The 15,341-nt window shown below is 46.6% G+C and overlaps 2 pseudogenes; both read left to right on the top strand.

Moving 5' to 3' along the window:
* The first annotated feature begins 7,354 nt into the window (after positions 1-7,354).
* Positions 7,355-7,486, top strand: LOC140208814 (U2 spliceosomal RNA; annotated as a pseudogene).
* Positions 7,487-8,998: 1,512 nt separating this feature from the next.
* LOC140208722 (U2 spliceosomal RNA) lies at positions 8,999-9,176 on the top strand (annotated as a pseudogene).
* The last annotated feature ends 6,165 nt before the right edge of the window (positions 9,177-15,341 follow it).

Here is a 15,341-nt window from a genome sequence, read left to right as displayed (position 1 = left end):
CAACTTGCGTTGACCCTCACTGTAACAGTGTGATGTCAGATAATACCTTGACAACTCAAGTGATCTCGTCTGAAATGTTGTCCTTCACCCATTAATGGATTTTGTAAATCTTCTTACAGGTTAAAAATGACAAGGAATTTATCTACAGGAATCTCAAACACAACACGCCAGTTTTGCTGTCTCTGTCCAGATATTTAAGTGGAGCAAAGGATTCAATCGATCATCCTTCCTACTCAGACTGTGGCGGGGGGGGGGATTCACTCAGTCATCTGACTGACTGGCATGCCTGTCATTTTACACATGGGGAGAGGCCATTCACTTGCTCAGACTTTTGGAATGGATTCATTCGGTTATCTCACCTGAAGTTACATCAGTTTGGGCAATGGCATTCACCTGTTCTGTGGGTGAGAAGGGATTCAGTCGGTCTTCCTACCTGCTAGCATGGAGATGACTGCAGTTATTGAAGAATGTGCACATCTCAGCCTGTTACGTTGCTAGAAATGCTTTGCACACTGAACAAAGAGAACAAAGATACAGAAAGGATCACTGACTCAAGACCCATTCAGCTTTTCATCACTGTCAACTGGTACGAATATTGTTGCTGAGGGCTTGAGTATAGTTCTAAAAATAAAAGAGAAGTATAACATAGCAAAGACGAGTGGGAAGACGGAGGATTGGGAAACATTTAAAGGGCAACAGAAGGTAACTAAAAAGGCAATACGTGGAGAAAAAATGAGGTACAAAGGTAAACTAGCCAAGAATATAAAGGAGGATAGTAAAAGCTTCTTTAGGTATGTGAAAAGGAGAAAGATAGTTAAGACCAAAATTGGGCCCTTGAAGACAGAAGCAGGTGAATTTATTATGGGAAACAAGGAAATGGCAGATGAGTTGAACAGGTAACACACATCAAAGTTGCTGGTGAATGCAGCAGGCCAGGCAGCATCTCTAGGAAGAGGTACAGTCGACGTTTCAGGCCGAGACCCTTCGTCAGGACAGGAGTTGAACAGGTACTTTGGATCTGTCTTCACTAGGGAAGACACAATCTCCCAGATGTAATAGTGGCCAAAAGACCAAGCGTAATGGATGATTTGAAGGAAATTTATATTAGGCAGGAAATGGTGCTGGATAGGCTGTTGGGTCTGAAGGCTGATAAGTCCCCGGGACTTGATGGTCTGCATCCCAGGGTACTTAAGGAGGTGGCTTTAGAAATTGTGGACGCAGTGGTAATCATTTTCCAATGTTCTATAGATTCAGGATCAGTTCCTGTGGATTGGAGGGTGGCTAATGTTGTCCCTTTCTTCAAGAAGGGAGGAAGAGAGAAAACAGGAAATTATAGACCGGTTAGCCTGACGTCGGTGGTGGGAAAGATGCTGGAGTCAATTATAAAAGATGAAATTACGACACATCTGGATAGTAGTAACAGGATCGGTCTGAGTCAGCATGGATTTACGAAGGGGAAATCGTGCTTGACTAATCTTCTGGAATTTTTTGAGGATGTAACTATGAAAATGGACAAGGGAGAGCCAGTGGATGTAGTGTACCTGGACGTTCAGAAAGCCTTTGATAAAGTCCCACATAGGAGATTAGTGGGCAAAATTAGAGCACATGGTATTGGAGGCAGAGTACTGACATGGATTGAAAATTGTCTGGCTGACTGAAAAGAGTAGTGATTAACGGGTCCCTTTCGGAATGGCAGGCGGTGACCAGTGGGGTACCGCAGGGTTCAGTGCTGGGACCGCAGCTGTTTACAATATATATTAATGATTTAGATGAGGGAATTAAAAGTAACATTAGCAAATTTGCCGTTGACACAAAGCTGGGAGGCAGTGTGAAATGTGAGGAGGATGTTATGAGAATGCAGGGTGACTTAGACAGGCTGGGTGAGTGGGCAGATGCAGTTTAATGTGGATAAATGTGAGGTTATCCACTTTGGTGGTAAGAACAGGAAGGCAGATTATTATCTAAATGGAGTCAAGTTAGGAAAAGGGGAAACACAATGAGATCTAGGTGTTCTTGTACATCAGTCACTGAAAGCAAGCATGCAAGTACAGCAGGCAGTGAAAAAAGCTAATAGCATGCTGGCCTTCATAACAAGGGGAATTGAGTATAAGAGCAAAGAGGTCCTTCTGCAGCTGTACAGGGCCCTGGTGAGACCACACCTGGAGTACTGTGTGCAGTTTTGGTCTCCAAGTTTGAGGAAGGACATTCTTGCTATTGAGGGAGTGCAGCGTAGGTTCACAAGGTTAATTCCCGGAATGGCGGGACTGTCATATGTCGAAAGCTTGGAGCGACTGGGCTGGTATACTCTGGAATTTAGAAGGCTGAGGGGGGATCTTATTGAAACATGTAAGATTATTTAGGGATTGGACACGCTGCAGGCAGGAAGCATGTTCACGCTGATGGGTGAGTCCAGAACTAGAGGCCACAGTTTAAGAATTAGGGGCAGGCCATTTAGAACAGAGTTGAGGAAAAACTTTTTCACCCAGAGAGTGGTGGATATATGGAATGCACTGCCTCAGAAGGCTGTGGAGGCCAAGTCTCTGGATGCTTTCCAAAAAAAGAGATGGATAGAGCTCTTAAAGATGGTGGAATCAAAGTTTATGGGGATAAGGCAGGAACTGGGTACTGATCGTGGATGATCAGCCATGATCACAGTGAATGGCGGTGCTGGCTCGAAGGGCCGAATGGCCTACTCCTGCACCTGTTGTCTAAATGTCTGAACTGCTGTGAATAAGGCATAACAATTTTCAATTTTTGTTCTATTACACAATAAAAGTGAAGAGATTTGCATCCTTATACCTTGGTCACCAAGTAACAGAGTCCCTGGCTTGATGTCCCTGTGTGTAATTCCATTGTTGTGAAGATATTCCTGAAAGTAGCCAAAGACAAATATAAATCAGGTATTCTGAATTTACATCTTTTTCTAATTCTCCAAGCCCACAAAATATCAATTGTACAAATGGAACAGGTTTCTGGCAGAATTAGTCAGATACAATTGCTGGACAATCGGTTCAGAGAATATTTTGTGACTTAATCTGGGTGCACACTAGACTTCCAGTGCCGATATGAAAGTTGAGTATTAAGGCTGGCCTGGAAGAATGATGAAACTTCTGAAGATGCTTTGGGAGGTCACCCATCCATGAACAGCATTTTACTGTCAAAGGGAACTATGGTGAGCTCCAAAATTGATCTCATTTGAAAATTGGGACAAAGCACTGTTAACCTCCTTACTGCTGGTTATAGTGCTAGTTCAATTCTGGCAGACAAAGCTCTTCGAGAGCAAACATGGGCAGGTAAATCCATCTATGATCATGCTCAGTAATGTACGTCGAAATAGAGAAAACTGCTGCTGCACGTCATAAACACTCACTTAAAACAAAGGGATAAATGATGAGGAGCACTTACCACTCCTGCTATCAGCTGCTGGAAAAACCCATCAGCATCTGCCTCGGGCATCCCCACGTCAGGCTCTGTGGGAAGGCAGATCACATTAATCAAAGGCTGAACTTGGGATCAGTTCGCAAATCATTAATATTGTCTGAAATTATGTCATTTTACATCACGCTTAAATTTAATCCCAAATCCCAGGCCTCATTTCACTCAGGTGCCCAAGTAGATGGATTCTCCAACATGCCCTATTTAGACCACAGACAAAAAAACCTAGGACAGCTGAAGCAGCTTACATACTGAACTTTAAAGCCTGTCCTACTTTGTCCCCGTAACATCTGGAAATGTATTATGTACAACTTCAGATGTTCCATTTCTCCCATAATTTAGTTTTCTGGGTGTTCTATAGGGAGAATGTCTGGGAGTGGATGCCAGCTTTTTCCAGCTCAGGACACAAAGGTGCAGTTACTAAAGAACCCACACAAGTATATCTGTAAAAGTGACAGCAACAGTACAACCAAAATTATTAAAATTAGCCAATCCGTATACAAAACATCTTTAACCCTTCCCCCCTCACCCCAAACTTCTCTATTTTAAACCCTAAGTTTAAGCACAGATCCTACCTATTCTATCAAAGAGCTCTCCTCCACTGCAATACTCCAAAAACAAGTATTGGATATGGGCCTCGACGATGCCCATAAAAGCCGACAGTCTTTTCATGGTTCAACATCTTATTGATGCATATTTCTCTCTTGATGTTATCAGGGTAGTCACGAGCATGTGTGGTGTCCACTTTCTTCACTGTCACTGCTTCCTTTGTTCATCGACTAATTGCCAGTTGTACCCTATGATCAAATACAAAACCGTTGTCTACATTGCAAAACTTCTCAATGCTCCATTGAGTTAAATGCATCAGAAACAGAGCATGAGCCAAATGGCTCTTCATCCCCGCTACCCCATGCAATAAGATCATTATTGATCTGGTTTTGGCCTCAACACCACTTTCCAACTCTCCCTCTGCACCTGTAGATTTCCATGTAGTTCATATGCCTGCAATATATTGTATATTCTATGGCTCTACCACAACTCTTAAAGTGGAGAATTCCAAAGGATCACAACCTGCAGAAGAAATTCTTCTTCATCTCCTGATCAATGGGAAACCAGTTACTCATACTATATCCCATTTTCTCGATATCCTCACTTGGAGAAACATCGTCTCAGCATCTTGTCTGACAACACCCTCAGAATCTTGCTTCAGTAAGATCACCTCTCTTTCTTCCCTACTCGCTCACCCCTCGCCCCCATACGTGAATCCCTATTCAAATATATCCTTCCTTAAAGACGAGATCTAAACTGTACACAGATCGCCAGGTGTTGTCTCACGAGCTCCCAATAAATTTGCTACAAAACATCCTTACCTTTGTTTTCCATAATCCTTACAATAACCTACACACCATTCTTGTGTGCTAGAGATTGAGTTTGCACTGCAACATTCTCTAATCACCTCTCTATTTAACCATCAAGTTTTTCATTCTTCCTTCCAGGGCAGGCAGGCAACTTCATATTTTGTTCTACATTATATTTCAAAGGCCACCTTTCTGCTCGTTCACTTAACCTGTGCTCATCACCGGATAAGCCACTTATCTCAAATTTGTTGAAAATATAAAGAACACACATCCGGTCTCCTCAGATTACAAGCAATGCATCCACTATCTCTGATGCCACTTATTTGTAAAGACACAAATTTGTCCTGTACTTTTTCACTGATAAAAATAAAAATTTCTCTCTCCCTACAGACCTTTGCAATCTGTTATTATTTTCATTATTTAGAATCTGTACCTTCTCATTCCCAATTTTACAATGAGCCTCAAAAACCAACATTACTTTTGGCTTTTTGCTTGTATTTCTGTAAAAACCCCATCAATATTTTTAATAATTTTCTTATATGTTCCACATTCTTTACAATTTTTGTGGCATACCTTGTAGTTTTAAACTTTCCCAGTCCTCTTGCCTACCGTCAATTAATTAATCCTCATTATAACACATGTTATTATCACCCTAACTTCCTTGGGAATTCTCCACAGATGGTGCACCCTTCTCGTGGGGCGTTTCTTTCTCCAGACTTTTGCTGCAAGTTAAGAAATACCTCCTTAAATGAGTGCTATTGCTAATCTACCAAACCAGTTTTTAAGAATTATTTTTTGAACTGCATGACTTACTCACCATATGCTCCTTCACCCAAAGTCTGCAGCAGATCCCAATCTTGCACAAACGGAACTGCCATCGTCCTGCACAATCACGAATGATGCTGAAAAGGGGAACGCATGATCACAAGCTGAAGTCATCTTCAGGTACACTTGAAGGACAGCCAGAGACCTTTCCTCCCAGTGCAGAAGTGGCTGATACCAGAGGGCATCATTTTAAGGTGACCGGAGAAAAGTACAGGGGGATATCAGGTGTAAGATTTTTTTTATATATAAAGCACAGAGAGTGGTGTGTGGAACACACTGACTACCAGAGTGTTGGTAGAGGCTGATATATTCTGGACATGAAAGGGATTTTAGAAAAGTAGAGGGTGATTTAGGAGGGAGTGGTTAGCCCGAACGATCTGCACTGTGCTGTAGTGTTCTATAAGGTTATTTTTAGTTATTGGCTTTTCAGAATCCACACTTCATTGCCAATGTGAGATTTCACTGCACATCCATCATTGCCCAAAGGAATTGACAGTGAATGCATCTGGAACAACTGCACTTCTTCTGGTTAAGGATCTCTGTACTCCTGAGGGGGAAAGCATTGGCGTTCCAGGATTTCGATCCAGCCACCACAATGACGGAACGGCAATATCTTTTCAATGAAAATAAGTGCTGGGGATACTTGTCACTTCATTCAGCATTCTGCAGAGAAACAGAGCAAATGTGTCAGGTTAATGGCTCTTCCTTAGAACTGATGAAAGATCTCTGCCATGATTAAGAATCACATCACATCTGAATCATTCTCTACAGAATGCTGCATTACCACCGAATCCTTTTCGGTATTTTATGCCTCTTTTCCTCAGATTTCCACCTTTTTCTCTCCTTGGAGATGTAGTAAGCCATAGGTTGGAGAACGTTGTTAAATGCTGGATGGAGCTGCACAAATTTAGGCAAATGCGGAATATTCATAAATATCTCCAGTATTTGGCTTGTGGCATATGGCAGAAAGACCTTGGGATATCAGGAAAGCAGTGTACCCACATTCTCCCGATTATCACCAATTTCTTAACGGAACCAGCTCTGGTCAAAAAGCTGAAGTCCAGCCGGACGGTTAGATTTTTTTTCTCTGTGGAAATAATCTATTGACTGCTATGCCGTTATTTGTCACATGCCAGCTCACATTTAAATATTGTCAAAGTTGCAACCCTACCCCCTCCCTTTCGTCCGACTCTACCCCGTCCCTCTCCCCCCAACTACCCATCGTCCCTCATCAAACGGCCTCACTTCCCCCATTTACAACCCCAGCCATCGCTTCCATCCGATGTTCCTATCCACACTCCTCCCGTTTCCGGAGATCCCCCTTCCCCAGTCACCTGCCCCGCCGGGCCCGCCGAACGACTCGGCCCAAACTTTGCTTCTCTCGCTGCAACGCCTTCCGTAAACGTCATCACGCTTGCACTAACATCAGACGCTAGAGAGGGCGGGTGGAACAGTTCGACAGGACTATCAGCTGAGAGGAGTATTCATACAAACCACGGCCGCCTCTCTCATTTGGTTGGTACAATATCAGCTATTTTACGTGATCAGCTGTATTCCGAGAGAGATTTCGCGACAAGGGAGAAAAATACAACTTATGTCAAAGATTGAGAGAAATTACACCAAATCTACTTCAAACGTTGGAGAGAAGTAGGATAAATCGGTGTCCTGTAGACAATCGGTCCAACTTAATAGAGGGAAGACTAGCAGGATCCAAAAGGGTCCGGACAGTAGTGGGTATCGCTTCTCGGCCTTTTGGCTAAGATCAAGTTTAGTATCTGTTCTTATCAGTCTTGGTGCCTGTTGGTGAGATCTGGCGATGAGGCATTTTGCCAGATGAACTGGACAGTCTGCTCAGGGAACCACCCCACTGTGTCCATCACGTCCTTCTCCTGCAGTGCCTGCGGGACACTTCGTGCCGACCACTGCCTGATGGCCTTGTGGTCAAAGGCGTTCTCCTGGAAGAACTTTGCTACGTGGGATAGGTATGCCGGCAACGACCAGCTGACTGGGGCGTTGCGCGGGAGTGGGGCCAGACCCATCCTTCGTAGCCAGGGTGACAGGTAGAACCTGGGCACATAGTGGTACTTGGTGCCCACATACCTGGGCTCTACACACAACCTGATGCAGCCACATACGAAGCTGGCCATCAGGGTGAGGGCGACATTGGGGACGTTCTTGCCCCCGTTGTCCAGGGACTTGTGCATGGCGGTCCGTCTCACCCGCTCCATCTTGGATCCCCAGACGAATCTGAAGGCAGCCCGGGTGATTTCCGAGCTGTAGGAGCGGGGGACAGGCCAGACCTGCGCCAAGGACAGCAGCCCTGAGAGCACCTCACACCTGATGACCAGGTTCTTGCCCGTTATCGACAGGGAGCGCCCTCCCCACAGTCCCAGTTTCTGTTTCACCTTGGCAGTCCGCTCCTGCCAGTTCTTGTTGCACGCCTCAGCCCCTCCGAACCAGATCCCCAACACCTTCACGTGGTCGGACCTGATGGTGAAGGGGACGCTGGATCGGTCGGGCCAGTTGCCAAAGAGCATGGCTTCGCTCTTCGTGCGGTTGACCCTGGCCCCCGACGCTAGCTCGAACTGTTCGCAGGTGCCAATCAACCTGCGAACTGACCTCAGATCAGAGCAGAAGACGGTGACGTCGTCCATGTACAGGGAGGTTTTCACTTGGGTCCCTCCACTGCCTGGCAGCGTCACCCCTCTTATGCCCTCATCCCTCCTGATGGCTGGCGGTGAGAGGGGCCCTCCCAGTCAGAGCCCTCCTGTACGCCCGGAACGTCGTCTCCGCACCCCACTGCCCACGGGAGGACTGCAGTGAGGAGGAGTCTGTGACCCACCTCTTTGCACACTGCCAGTTCGCAAAGAGGGTGTGGAGGAGGATGGACGGGCTAGTGTCACGTTTCATCCCCAGCAGCTGCGTGACAGAGGACTCTCTGATCTACGGGCTGTTCCCGGGGACGCACACGGAGACCAACATCCGGTGCTGCTGGCAGATCATCAACTCGGTGAAAGACGCTCTTTGGTCAGCCCGAAACTTGATGATCTACCAGCACATGGAGATGTCCGTGGGAGAATGCTGCCGACTGGCACACTCTCGGCTGCAGGAGTACGTGCTGAGGGACGCACTGAAACTTGGTGCAGCCACCGCAAGGGCCCGGTGGGGAAGGACCACAGTATAGGTTTCTCCACCCGTGGGAGTGGGAGGGGTCGGTGGGCGGGGAGTATACCCCTCAACAATGAGATGCTAAGCTGAACTACTGGAGTGCCACGTGGGTGGCTATAAACACGGGTATTTTACTGAGTATAATGGAAACGTATGCAAAGGATGAAAAGTTATTGAATGGTTTATTGTATATATTTATTTTTGAATAAAGTATATTTTGAAATTAAAAAAAAAAAATCTGTTCTTATCAGTTTAATATCTGATACGTCCCTTATCTGGGGACCATATATTAAATTGATTTTTGGGACAGGGAGATGGACTAGGGGCTTGCTCCGTCCACTCCGCGCATCGACCCGGTATTGCAGTGCCTCTGGGAACGGTGCACCTCCCTTCGGGGAGACTAACAACAAATTAAAAAATAGAATTCTGTTATTCGCAGGCAGGCTGTCGGGTATATTTCTTGTTTCTGCCTCGTACTTCTTGCAGGCTATGCTTGTTTTTAATGAGGACACAAATAGGCTTGCTTGCGTGAGTAAAGCAGTTTATTTGCAGAATATTTAGGAGCCTCTTGGACCACCACATGGAAGAAAGAACTACAAGCGAGGAAACGGATTCTTCAGGTCTCAAAGGCAACAGAAACAACACGCACACAATTTACAGCAGTCGTGGATAAAGTCGGATCGGCAGTAAAACACACGCAGAGAATTAAAAAAAAACACGAACCTGGGAATAAAGTACACACATATCCAAGGGAAAAGTCAATACGATGCCCCTTCAGTGTACAGGCACGGCTCAATGCTATCAAGGACAATCACCAACCCTATTCAATGCACAGCTTACCAACAATTTTCTCCAGCGCTGTTCCAAGGTTCTCAGCCTAAAATGAAGCAGAGTGGTCCCTCAGAAATGGCAAAGAGAGCGTCCAGCACACGGGGCGCCCTTTTAATGCAGGAAGTCTGAAGTGCCCGGCCCAGGTAATTCACAGGAACGCTAACGGCTCGGTGCCGGCAGAGTTAGGCTACGTCCACACTACGCCGGATAATTTTGAAAACGCCGGTTTCGAGTAAAAACGACAGGCGTCCACACTAAGCGTTTTTGAAAATATCTCCTTCCACATTAGACGGATATTTGGGCGAATCTCCTCCTACTGGGCATGCACAGGACACACAGAAAACAAGCGAAGAGGAAACGGTGTACTTAGTGCGCGTTTGTCCAGTTACAGACTAGAGAAACTTGAAAGGAATTGCTCTTGGCTCTCGCGCAGGACTTAAAACTTATATTAAAAAAAACAAATACTGGAGCGAATGGAGGCAATCAACAGGGAGTTCACGGACAGTATGACCCAGCTGACGACGAACATTGAAAAACTGACTAACGCTGTTGCATTAATAAAGCACCTTGTTAAATGTATAAAACGTCTGCATCAGCGTTATTTCCATACAATGTTACATTAGGCTGTTACACATTTATTGTCAGAGAAGTACTTGCATAAATAGGTAAACTACCTTCATACAAGCAAGGACAGAAAACAGGGCGAAGTGAGAATACGTATTTATTCAGTAAGTTATGGGTCAAAGTATTTGGTGAGTACATTTCTAACCCTTATGGCTTCAGTCTCGTCCGTCTGTTCTGAAGTTGTTAGGTGGTGGCGTTCAAGAAAACAACGAACATCTGTTCCAGCACGTCATGACAGCGTTTTTAAATAGTCAAAAAAGATCACTTTACAATTTAGCTCTCACGCCGTTCACACCGACTGCGCGTTATAACAGCTTGCGCAGTACCAAGCAGAAGCAGAAAAAAGCATTGTTATTGTGGTGTTGTCACGACAACGTTTTTAAATCTCTCCGTTTACCCCGTACACACTACGCCGGATATTAAGCGTTTTCACATTTATTCACTCTGGAGAGTGTTTTCGAAAATTTCCGTTTTCGGGAGCTGAAAACGCCGGCTCAGTGTGGACGGGAGGGCAAAACGAAGAGAAAAAGCTTCGTTTTCAAAATTATCCGGCGTAGTGTGGACGTACCCTAAAGCTGATTACAAAGGCCAATTACCCGAGGCCATATCCAAGGCTAACTAAAGAGGCCAGTGGTTAGGTGTGCAGTGATGGGCGAGGAGGGGTCAATCCTTGATTGGCAGGGGGCGTGTCTTCTGACCAGGAGTGGGCAGTGCTGTCACGTGACAGTCACGACCCCTCCAGTACAGTCCACCCCTCGGTAGCCACGCCACTCACCAAGCGTTACCACAGTGAAAAGGAAAGGAATATATCTTAATGGAAGTCTTACACTAACTATTTCTAAGGTTAATGCTTTTTGTGACTAAAGATAGGCAGACGTGCTCTTAATAATTGGGCAGACACAACATAATATACACACAGCGATGATAACGAGAATGGGTGCAATCGACCAGTTGCCCACCACCCTACCGCCACAAAGCTCCTTCCACAGGGTGTAGAGGTCAGGGTTGGGGATCCATGTCCATGTACAGCTGCCTGCGCGTAAAACGGGGAGGGGTTGTATCTCCAGCCCTTGCCTCTGCCCTACGGACCAGGGTGGGTGCCCCCCGCTGCATCTATTCAAGCCCTTCCAGGACGGTGATGGCATCCCGCACGGTCCTCCCGTTAGCTGGTGCCATGAGGGGCAGTATCACTGATTTAAATCGGGGTGCGCGGTGGTGACCGGTATCCTGTTAGGGCACCGGTCACCCGGGTGTTTGCTAAAAAATTACAGTCGCAGGCTCCCTGGTAGATGCCGTTGACCAGCGCACACTCTTTAACAGCCCGGGTACCCTCACTGACCGTACCCCATTGCGGGCGCCGGTGTAGATCCCACTCCAGGAGGGTGGGGTACCGGACCCTCACAGCGGTCACCAACCGATCCCACAGGGTACAGCCTTCCCTGATCTCCGGCTTCGGCACCCATAGGGCGTTGTTGATGCTTTCCTGGTCAGAGAGGCTCCCCAGGGAGCTCGCGTCTCGAAGAGAGAGGTTCATGTTGCCTCCCCCCCCACCCCCTCATCCCACAGCCGGAGCAGCCCAGCGGGCAGGTGCTCGCGACGTGGGTCCCACTGCTCGGACCAGTCAACCGGTTTACAGTGGTCCGCCAGCGCTCAAATCCCTCTCTCGTCAGTCCACCCGGGAATCCTATGCTCGGTGCCTGTACTGGCTTTTTTGCCCGTTCCAGAACACTTTCCCCACGCAGCGCCAATTGTTGTAAGTCAGGAAACAGATTCTGCAGGTCTCAAAGTCAAGGGTTCTGGGCTCACAGTCTGGGTAGTGAAGGATTTTATTTACAGAAGGCAAACGGGGGAAAATGGCAACAGAAGCAACACGCGCACAATTTACAGTAGTCGGATCAGCAATAAATCACATTAAATCGCGTGGGGACAAAGTACACACACACACAACCACCCTTGACTCTGTGCAGGCGCATCTCTTCTGCTTAGGGACAATATCCACACTCCCAACCCTATTCAAAGCACAACTCACAAACAGCAGGGTGGTCCCTCGGAGGCAGCAAAAAAGAGAGAGGGTCATGTACACGTGGGCTCCTTTATAGGACTGGAAGGTCCAGCCCAGGTGATTCACAGGGAAGCCAATGGCTCGGTGCCAGCAGGGTTAAACTGATTACAAAGGCCAATTGCCCGAGGCCAAGTACAAGGCTAATTAAAGGGGCCAATGGTGAGGTGCGCATTGATGGGCGGGGTGGGGTCAAACCTTGATTGGCAGGTGACGCGCCTTCCGACCAGGTAAATGGGCAGAGCCGTCACGTGATAGTCCTGACCCCAGTACAGACGCCAACTGCGTTTCATTGGCTTTGTATCTGTAGTCGCCACAATGACAATAAAGTTGCGTCTGGTCTGATCAAATCACTCAATTCAGACCCAAACAGGAAATGTGCAGGTTTCATTCAAATCAGTCTGTGTTTATAAACACTCATTTCTATTTACATTCCTCCGGCCTCACTGGACTGGAACACTGAAACACCAAGTGAGAAACAGCTCATTCAGCCCCTCTAACTATCAACAAGATGGCGACTGCTCTCCCCTCTCAGCCACATGTTTCTGCCGATCCTCATTTCCTCGATCCCTCCGGTCTCCACACATCTGCCAGCCTCTGTTTTATGTGAGGACGATCACTGAGTCTTCACCGCCCTCTGTGGTGGGGATTTACAGACATTCACCACCCTCGGAGTGGAGACATTTCCCCTCATCTCAGTCCCAGACAGTCCACCCCCTTTCTCAAAGACTGGGATCCCTGGTTCAACCGATAATGGCAGACATCCCACCCTGCAAAACTCATTTCAGGGAGGTAGCATCCCCACCCCCTGCAACCCCATATCTACTCCGTCCCACCCCCCACCCCCCGTCGATCTCCAAGGGTTTATGTAATACTTTGTTTAATCATCTTGTCTAATCTGTAAACCAAGTTGGGTATATGCAGAAAATGTGACATTAAAATATGTACTTATATTATATTATTATGTTTATTCTATTACAACTTTAAGCAAGTCTACAAGGAGTTCGGCCTCATCACGTAGGACATCAATAGCGTAGCTCCTCAGCAGCCAGCCTGTGTGTGTTGCTTGAAATTCCAGCATCTGCAGATTTCCTCGTGTTTGTGTAGTTTAAATAACGTTGGCTATGCTAATGAACAAATGACACCTGTTAAACTCACCTCAACATGTCTTTCACATTTTGGCCCACCATGGGCAATAGAAAAGTCACTGTTGCAAACAGTGCAGTGAGCAACATTGTCATTATTTTTGAGGTCGACTGTAAAGCCCATCCACAGAGAAAACTGATAGGTCTACTTAACAGGGGTCCCCAACCTTTTCTGTACCGCAGACTGGTTTAATATTGACAATATTCTTGTGGACCGGCCGACTGGGGAGGGGATGTGGTGTTAATCACGACCGGAATATTGGTGATAAGTCAACCATAAGTCACTTATAAGTGGCTAATACACTCAATTTCGTTTCTAAAAGGGGTTATCTAACGAATTTAATATTAAATACACAGCGCATATTTTCCTCACATTAATAGAGTGATAAATCAATTATAAGTCAATAGCATCATAACATTTTAAGTAACGTTTGGATATTAAACAGCGCATATTTTCCTCGTGTGAACATATAAAATCATTGCAACACACTAATATCACTGAATCAGTGGGAGCCCTGGGCTTGTTTCCCTGCAACAAGACGGTCCCATCGAGGGGTGATGGAAGAGCGTGATACTCGAAGGGAGTTCCTTATGTCCAGTCTATTCTGCAATTTTGTTTTCATTGCAGAAAACCCTGCTTCACAGAGATATGTTGGAAATGGAAGCAATGTTTTCAGTGCTTTCGTGGCTATCTCAGGATATTCAGCCTTGACTTTGATCCAGAATGCCAGCAAAGATGTTACGTCAAACATACTTTTCAGCCCGCCGTCATTTGCAAGCTCGAGGAGTTGATCTTCCCGCGCTGACATGGATGACGCGCGGGTAATGACCTCGCATGCGTTCGAGTTCAACAGTGGGCGTGACAGGGAATGAGGAAAGGTGCAGCGGGCTCATATCGCCATATCATATTGTTTCCACCACTCTTAGCATGAAGAGAGACCATTCAGGATGCTCGCTCTCCCTCTCAATAAAATCAATTTCCAGGATATTGTATATAATTTCTGGGCATCAGGGAGCCACTATCAATATGCGGGAGACTCCCGGAACTTCCGGGAGAGGTGGGACGTCTGTAATGATGCTGTGCATTTCAATGTGTTCACCTCTCAGTCCTCCATTCTCTAAATCAGCAGTCCCCAACCACCGGGCCGGGGACCAGTACTGGGCTACAAAGCATGCGCTACCGGGCCGCGAGGAAACAACATGATTTGGCAATATAAGTCAGCTGCATTCCCTGTCACGCCCACTGTTGAACTTGAACGCACGCGAGATTATTACCCTCACGTCAACCATGTCTGCGCGGGAAGGAGATCAACTCTTCGAGCTTGCAAAGGACGGCGGGCTGAAAAGTATGTTTGACATAACACCTCTGCCAGCATTCTGGATCAAAGTCAAGGCTGAATATCCTGATAGCCAAGAAAGCACTGAAAACATTGATTCCATTTGCAACATATCTCTGCAATGAATGCAATGAAAACTAAATTGCAGAATAGACTGGACATAAGGAACTCCCTTCGAGTATCACTGTCTCCCATCACCCCTCAATGGCACAGTCTTGTTGCAGGGAAACAAGCCCAGGGCTCCCACTGATTCAGTGATATTGGTGTGTTGCAATGATTTTATATGAACAACATGGGAGAGGTCTGGAGGGGGATGAGGACCATCACTGGGTTCCGGCAAACTAGCAACAGAGGAGTGGAAGGCAGTGTGGACAGGGCCAACGAACTTAACCTGTTCTTTAACAGATTTGACATTGTGATCCCTGCCCATCCCCAACATGAGCCATCTGTTGTCGGCCCCCAACCAACACATATTCCACTCTCCCCTCCTACCCCTCCTCACAGTCCCCCACCCTGCTCCCATGACTATACCCCTTCCCCACACAAACCACCATGGTGG

The sequence above is a fragment of the Mobula birostris genome, chromosome 13, assembly GCF_030028105.1.
Source record: "Mobula birostris isolate sMobBir1 chromosome 13, sMobBir1.hap1, whole genome shotgun sequence".
NCBI classification, from domain to species: Eukaryota; Metazoa; Chordata; class Chondrichthyes; order Myliobatiformes; family Myliobatidae; genus Mobula; species Mobula birostris.
The sequence above is the reverse complement of the archived record's forward strand: the minus strand, read 5'-3'. Positions and strand labels throughout refer to the sequence as shown.